This window comes from Coturnix japonica, chromosome 12 (assembly GCF_054131305.1).
Source record: "Coturnix japonica strain WE chromosome 12, WE-NBRP24, whole genome shotgun sequence".
In the NCBI taxonomy this organism is placed as follows: Eukaryota; Metazoa; Chordata; class Aves; order Galliformes; family Phasianidae; genus Coturnix; species Coturnix japonica.
This window is the reverse complement of record NC_140674.1, coordinates 8,039,297-8,048,058: the sequence shown is the minus strand read 5'-3', so window position 1 is coordinate 8,048,058 and position 8,762 is coordinate 8,039,297.

Genomic DNA, 8,762 nt, shown 5'->3' with positions numbered 1-8,762 from the left:
TTCACCCCCATCTTTTCTTATTCCTCAGCCATTTTCACAATACACTTCAGAACCCAGTTCTTATCTTCATCTTCTTTCATCTTCTTTTTCACACTTTATATTTTAAAAGAAACTATTAAAAAATGTGTATTTTTAGTACCAAAAGTCCTGACTCTTCTTGCAAGATTCCCGCATTTTCTTTGATTTAGTTGCCACATTGCTGAACATACTGTTTTGGGTAGGAGACTTCCTACTGTACGTCAGACCCAACCACCCACCAACCCCACAGGGAACAACCTGGGGCTTTCTCCCTGTCTTCGGAAGAGCTGCTGACTGCGAAGCAAGGTGAAGAGATGGCAAAGGGCTGCATAATGTGCCCTTAGGTACCTTAGGCACCAGAGACCGCCTTTTTCATAGCACTTCACTCCTTCTCTTTTCATTTAATGCATATCAAAGTTCAATTCAAACTCATTTTAAATAAACTTTCTGAGAAAAAAAAAGAACTTTTGCAACATCGGTCAATAAAAAGCACAGATCACAAAGTTCCACCCTGCTCAGCTCTGCAGCAGCAGAAGTGACGGTGTGTCTGCCACATAAAGCCTGGACAGGCACCATTCTCACTGCATCTCTCCCATATCTGATCTCTGTTTTGAGAGCTGGTAACACAAAACCAGCCTGATTCTGCACAACAGGAGTCCACACGGCTGCTGTGGGTCCCCAGCCTGCCCGTTCTGCATGCCCTGTCTGACTATAAGAAAGTGCTTTGTGTGCAGCTATCCTCTCTGTTAGTTAAACTGAGCAACGCAGCAAGATTGGAACACGTTTCTATGATACATCAGCTGCCTTCAATGCACTGAACACACAGCCGCTTGTCTTGGCACAGATGGTCTTAAAAATGCAAAGTTCCAGCACGCGGCATTGTGTATGCTAAATATATCAGCCCTTCAAGGGCCAAGCTGCTCACCTCCTGTTAGCTGAGGCAGAGAGAAATGGAATTGTAGACCCTCATTTTCATAACTCTCACATAGTTTTCTTATGAAACCTTTACTATGTACATGGTCACATTGCCAGTTTTAGAGCATGTAAGTATGAAAATAAAGTGAATTTGAGAGTTTGGAAAGATGAAGGCATCTCCAAAAACTGCAAGAAAATGTGCTGAAATTTCTACTGCTGTCTTGGGTAGGAATAATTAACTTTTCTGTTTGCAGTGCAAGTAACCAGATAATGCAATGTAATTGCTTATGATTTGCATTGCTTGAGATGGTATTGCTAATTTCCAGCAATGATTAGCATGTCATTTGAATAATGATTCGGCACCATATCATTTGGACACTTCAATTGCATGCATTTCTACTGTGAAATTCCTGGAGGTGTTCTCAACATTTCTGGTTATTTGTAGAGCATCCCATTCCTTGTCCATTCCACGGTTTGGGGGAAATCATGGCAAAATGGAAGTGAATAATGCAGTGTACAAATAACTAACTTAACCCCTGGGAAGTTTTAAAAACTTGACTACTGATAGACGGTCTGATTTTATTTGCAGTTCCTTCTTAGCCCTCTGGAAGTAAAATGGTCTTAACAACAGCTTCAGCACTTGCAACAAACACATTTGGGAGGTGAAGAAACGGTGATACAGTGACAGCTCGTGAGTAATTGTTACTGAGCACTGTGTCACGTCCTGCCCCACACAACATCCCTGTCTGTTTGTCAGAAAAGGTTGGTTCTGTTCGTTGTTCTCATGCACGGAGCACAACCAAGGCTCTCACAGCAGCACAACCTGGAAGGAACGTGCTGCTGATATTAATCATCATTTTCCAGGAGGAGAAGAAATCGATGCTCACTGGCACTGGCCAGCACTGGGTTGTGTTGCCCTGGCACTGAGCAATGCCAGAGCTCCCATGCACTGCCTGCTGCTTCACCACCCGAGCTCCCTGCCCATCCTGTTCAGAGCAGGGGCTGAATTTAAATGCTAGCTACCAGCTTTATAGTTTCTCCTCAGTGGCATCTCATGGGTAGGGAGCTTCTGCCATTGCTCCAGCACTATGTTTTCTAAACACTTATCAGTGGTGTGAGTCACTGCTGCCAAGCATGAGTTAGGAACACGGCAGTTCTGCCTTTTCACCAAGCTCTGCGCATGTGCTGTGGAGCTGGGCATTGCCTGGCACATCCACTTGGCTGTCAGTGCTGGGACGGTCCCTGCAGAGAACTCCCCAACACAAAGCGTTCAAGAAGGCAGTGATAATCTTCACATTTCAAACATGATGCCATACATCATATAGTGTACAATGCCTGATCCCCTCTGAGAATCTTCTACTGATACCACTTTATTTCATAGGTCTTATTTTGCTTGTATGCATGAACTCAGGGATACAGCCGCTTCTCAAACCACCAGCCATGCAGGCTCAGTCAATTCATTCAGCTACAGAGAGCTGTGAGATTTTCATTCTACTGCCACCCACGTTACAGATGTCATCCTAAAACCATAAATAGCTCTTGGGGTCTTTGCTTTATTTCTACTATTTACATGACAAACCTTAATGTCATTGATCCTATTTTAAAGGCAGCAAAAAATCCCACACCCATCTGTCAACGTTTTAACGTTGATTGACTGGCAGCACACCAAGAAGGATAGATATGTACATCTTTTATGGTACAGTAGAGACAAACAATCATTAGTCAGACTGACAGCTTCTGCCGTGGTTCCAGGTGTGATATGAAGGTAATCCATAGCACTTCAGAGCTGGATTTCTATTACCTGTATCAGGACTGGCCTGGCTCAAGTGCTGCGAAGCTCTGTTGTTGCACCTCAGAATGGAGCTGAATGGAGAGGCTGAGCTTGCCTCTCAGAGCCCACCACACAAGTGATTTTCTCCTATGCCTCACTTTTAGAGCAAACATTTTGCTGTTGGAATGCACGGAGATATCACCAAATGGCAGGTGCTTTCAGGGTTCTGGGTTTTTGCAGGGGAGAATTGCAGTTAAGCTGCAGTAAGCCTCCAGTGCTATTGAATCTCCACAGCCACATGTGACAGACCAAGAACTCTCCTTGTAAAGCATTGCTTTGCATTCCTGGCCCACAAAATAATCTGAGAACAAGGCTCCAGACATCCACTGATTGTTTTACAGAAGACAGCTGTGCCCACCCTGATACCTCTATTTATTTGTGCTCACTGGGCAATACACGTTCTTTTGAATGCCAAAGGAAGCACCATTTAACTATGGGTTGGTGGCTTTTCTGGCAATGGCTGAAGAGGAAGCCATGTTCTGCATCCCTACCATCATGGCTACAAGGTCTCTAGCAGCGCAAGAGCTGAGCGAGATGCACTCCCCAGGTGCTTTCCTACATTAGCATCTGCAAATCTGACCCATAGCACGAACCAAATCCATGTTTCTAGAAGAGTTAATGTAGAGACTTTGGATGAGCTTGTGAAATCCTATCTGAAGCTTCAGACAGTTGAAGACATGACTCGAGACTACAGAAATAAATAAAACAAAAATATTGATCTAAATACATTGTGTAAAAATATTTCTGAGATTATGGGATGAGGTTTTTGAAGGCAAAAGAGCTTCCAGAGACCCAAAGTGGCCCTGAGAAACCTTCTCCCCAATATGGCATTTTTCTCTCACTCTGAATAAGTCAGTATAGATCACATCTGCAGAGATGAGATCTGTGGCGGTTCCTGGCACGAAGAATGAATTGCCTCTTCTGCTGTTGATAAAATCATTCAAGGTCTCTTTTAAAGTAACTGCCAAACCAAGCTTGTTTTCTAATCTGCGTATGAAAGACTTGATCTGAGATGGGACCCCAGCCTGGCTCCCGGGTGTGTTCCCTCAGGTTTAAAAGGGGAAAAATTATGCATACAGAGCCTGATTCTGCACTCAGAAAGGAAGGTGCAAGCAGGGTAGCTGCAGGGAAGTCAGTGGAACTTCTCCAAACTGGCAGTCACTAATGAGAGCACAAACCTAGTCCACATATTTGTGGGAAAAACAATTGTGTACAAAATATTGCAGTTGAATTCATTTGCAATTACTCTTACTCGTAAAACACAGGAACCATGTACTCTTCAATTGCAGTCATTTAGATTTCAAACTGGGGTAAATGAATCTCCTGACTCAGCTGTAACTGCATTGCAGCCAGTTTGGAGGGCTTTCTCTCCAAATGTAACATCCTGAGTTCTCACCCCCACCTAAAGGACATCCCGGTCGTCGGCTGATTTTCTTCCACAATATTTAATATCTAATCAACCCATTAGAAACAAGCTTCTCATCTTCCTTTCCAATATTATGGAAAGGAGAGGGCCAGCAGAACTGAACATGCAGCGGAAGTACGCCAAGTAACAAATCAGATACCCCTCTCCTCCTAGAGTTACAGTCACCCTTGGCGGGGCGAGCTGAAAGCTGGCAGCATCCCTTCTGGCAGCCTTCAGCCCCTCACAGTGCTGGAGATTCACCCACCATGCCTGAGTTGCTGTGCTGGTGGAGCTGAGGCAATCAGCCTGCTGCTGTGTTCCCCTGATGTAAGGCACACACAAAAGCCCGCTGCCTTCCTATGAGGTGTCCCAGCCTCTCCTCCTGCACGCCTCTCTCTCAGGTGCCTTCCTAGAGAAGAGGCAGTGCATGGTGAATGTGCTGATGATGTATACAGGACAAAATGCCATGTTCTGTTTTGATCTGTGGCTGTTTGTAATGCAACCCTAACACTTGGTATTCTCCCCCCTCCCAAGCTACCGTAGAACAAAACTCAAGTGAATCCTATTTAGTTTCTTCTCTCCTGTGTTGGTACTACTTGGGCATAAAGCTGCAATACATCAACAAGAGAAAATAATACTAAATGAAAATAACATCAAGGCCATGGAAATTGATGGAAATGACCCCTCAGGCTTCAGCTAGCTGATCAGATTTTAGGTTTCACACTGAATGATCTTTAACTCTAGTATTTCTTGTAAGATGTTAATCATAGAATCATAGGATGGCCTGGGTTGAAAAGGACCTCAAAGATCATCCAGTTCCAACCCCCTGCTATGTGCAGGGCTGCCAACCACCAGACCAGGCTGCCCAGAGCCACATCCAGCCTGGCCTTGAATGCCTGCAGTGATGGGGCATCCACAGCCTCCTTGGGCAACCTGTTCCAGTGAGTCACCACCCTCTGAATGAAAAACTTCTTCCCCATATCTAACCTAAACCTCCCCTGTCTCAGTTTAAAACCATTCCTTTTGTCCTATCACTATCTACCCATGTAAACCACCCCCTCCTGTTTATACACTGCCTACCAGTACTGGAAGGCCACAATGAGGTCTCCCCAGAGCCTTCTCTTCTCCAAGCAAGTTAATCTTTGTCTAAAAACAATACCAAATTCCCACGTGCTCACTTCATCTCAAAGGAAAAGACAATTGTTTTATCCGAATAGATGCAATAGAATGAATGCAAAAAATTCCCAAATCCTTCATCTGTTTCTCATTCAGAACAAAATTGATTTAAGCACATACACATAATATTGTGGTCTGAGCAATGGCGGTATTTTCCAAGACATATTAAAAAATATGTCCCCATCATTACCAAGGATAAAAACGTATCTGAAAGATTATAAGGAAACGTTTACCAACCTCATGAGGTCAGGCTTCTATTGTGGAGACTGAAGTACCTATTTGCACTCAATGCTGCCAATGATGAGCTCTAATCAAAGCTGTAACTGCAATGAGTCTGGGTACTGCAAATAAAGCTCCCAAGGTACTCCAGATTCTTTTTAAGCGATTCCACATAGAAACAGATTTTCTTACTCAATACAGTGCAAAGACGAATTAAGTTGCAAAACTGAACTGCCCAACAGCAAGTAGCCCTGTGGTGTTCACTAATTACACTAACCATTATTACTAGCACTGATTCATCTTGGCAATATTTTCCCACAGAGGTGCTTTATGTGGCCAGCATATGGCTAATCTCAGCCCCATGGTGCTACACGAGGCACAGCCATCCCCATCTCACAAATGCCTGCCCCTGCCCAGCTGCTGCAGCCATGCACTGCACACACAGCCCAGCCAGCTTGGTCATTCCTGTGCCAGCACTGACTTCAGTACTCCAGCATCAACTTCAGCCATCACCGCCTCTGTGATGGGCAGAAAACTGTTTGAACCAAAGGACTTATCCCAGTACAGCTGTACAGTTGGTCTATGCCTGCCATTGGCTTAAATAACTCTTAGGCCAGGTCTGCTCTGTGTACCAAGTCTAGGGATGCTCCTTGATGCTGTTCAACATGGGCTCTTGGAGAAGAGTATTGCACTAATGGACTACCCTCATATCTGTAAATAGCTCCTTGTTTTGTCTTAACCAACACTTATAGTACAGCTGCCTGTTTGTGATGAGCTGAAAACCCAGTGTTATGGAAAACAAATCAAAAGGAATCACCAGAAATGGTGTCTGACATGGTCAGTCCCAGCTGCAAACCCAGGCCCTCACCCATTTGTTGTGAACAACCCAGAGTCTCTGCAGTGCTTGAAGGGGAGACACAGTGTCAGCTCCTTTCTCACCATTCAGGAGGAAGCAGCTTCACTTCAAGGAAATCTGGGATCTTTCACACATTGCTCATTGCTTGAGGCAACTGACACGGGACTGTATTTAGCAGCTACAACACAACAAAGAGTTTCTGGGGAGTAGAGGAACCTCAAATATAGTTCCACTATTTCCATTTACCTCTGCACGTTTTGTATCACATGCATTAAGGGAGGGAACAACACATTTTATACATGGCTATGCCTGATGTGGCATTGCTCATAACTGTAATCCTTCTTATCCCTTTTCAGGTCCCTAAAATAGCACGTAAATATTACTGAAAATTAACATTCCCTTCTGTATTGCATGCAATGGCTTTTACAGAAGTTCCAAAGCAGAAAGAACAAAAAAGAAACCACTTTAATTATAAATTATTCACAAATACATTACATGAAATAAAATGTTAACGTGAAGAAAGCAGAGGATGCTGCTGCAGTGCCCTACAGTCCAATGATAGGGCACAAAGATAATGCACAACTGCTGCTGCCCTGCAACAGTGACAGGAAATGGGACTGGAGGAGAATATGTGTGTAAATGAATTTGAGAGGAACAACAAGAAGCAAGAGAGTTCTCTTCTAAACAGCCACAGTGTGAGCTCTAAGAGTTCCAACTGGTGGAGTTCTAGCTGACCCCCAGGCTGACACAGCTCAGATAAGAGACCTCAGAACACAAAAGGCAGAGGTCTGAAGCAGAAACACAGCCGATATATCTGGACCCTATTAAAGCATTTGACACAGTGTCTTGGATAACTTGAACTTGATTTTGCTCGGATCTTGGCACTTTCATGTGTTCTGAACATTAACTGAAAGTCTGAGGATTATGAACGTGGCAAAAAGATTGTGGAATAGAGGAGCCTGGGGATAATCTGACATACAACTGTTACAGATCCCCTGAAATATAGCAACAAACGCATTAAATGGGAAGGCTGAAACAAATGGGAAATAGTACCAACAACAAACCAACAAACATAACAAAACTAAACACAGACACATATCTGAAAGCATGTAAGAGTTCACAAGTGAATGAGATGAGATGTATTACACCAAATGAACATACAAGAGCTGGATGAAAATGGTCTGGACACAAGCGGGGCGATGCTCTGTGGCTGCAGGCAGTGCCAATTGGCCTTAGGGAGGGCTGACTGCTGGCCCCATGTGCAGAAGTGGCTGTCCATGAGTGACAGCACAACTCATTTTCTTTCTTCTTTTCACAGAGTGAAGCCCCTCAGCTTTATCCCATTATTTCACTTTATGCTAAACTGAGAATCCCCATGCAAGTTGTCTCTTGTGAGATGCACTTCTCAGGGCTTAGTGGGTCACACTTTGGATCTGCAATGAAGCTATGGATGCACTGTTGCCTGAGCCGGGCCTGCACTGAGCAGACTGTGGTGGTGTTTGCTGACAGGTGGCTGAACACAAGACAGCAGCGTGCCCAGGTGACCGAGAAGGCCAACAGCACCCTGGCTTATATCAGAAGTTGGGCAACCAGAAGGAGCAGGAGGTGATTGCTCCTCTGTATTGGCGCTGGTGAGGCTGCACCTCAAGTACTGTGTTCAGAGTCATCACAAGAAAGGCACCGAGGCCCTGGACCATGTCCAGAGAATGGCAACAGAGCAGGTGAAGGTCTGGGCCATGAGTGTTATAGGCAGCAGAACACTGAGAACAGCCTCTGCTCTCAGCTAACAGTGACAGGTCAGAAGCAATGGCTTTATGTCAGTCCAGCGGTGCAGGCTGGCTTCTCAGAAGGATTTATTCTCAGAAATAGCGGTGAGGCGCTGGCACAGCTGCCCAGGGAACCGATGAACCCTGAAGGTGTTCAAGAACCGCAGAGATGTGGCACTGAGCAGCACGGGGCCGGGCTGACAGTTAGCCTAGATGATCTCCGTGGCCTTTTCCAACCGTAACAGCTGTACGATGTACACATACACAGCGGCGGCTCCTCCCGGCCCGGCTGCAGCACAGACACCAACGGCAGGAGCCGTGCGGGGCACGTCAGGTTCCTCCCATAAATTAGCGGCTCCCGCACCGCACCCCGCACCGCGGCGCCCCCCGGCAGCCGCTCCCGACCCGCCCGCACCGGGGAACGCGCGTCTGGCCGAGGCGTTGCCCGCCGGCCCCTTCCGCCCGCAGCGGCTCCCGACCCTTGTTCCGTGCCCGCCGCATTCCCAGCAGCGGGCGGCGCCGAGCCCGCCCCCCCCCCCGCCCGCGGATCCAGGCGGCGCCGCCATCCCGCCCGGC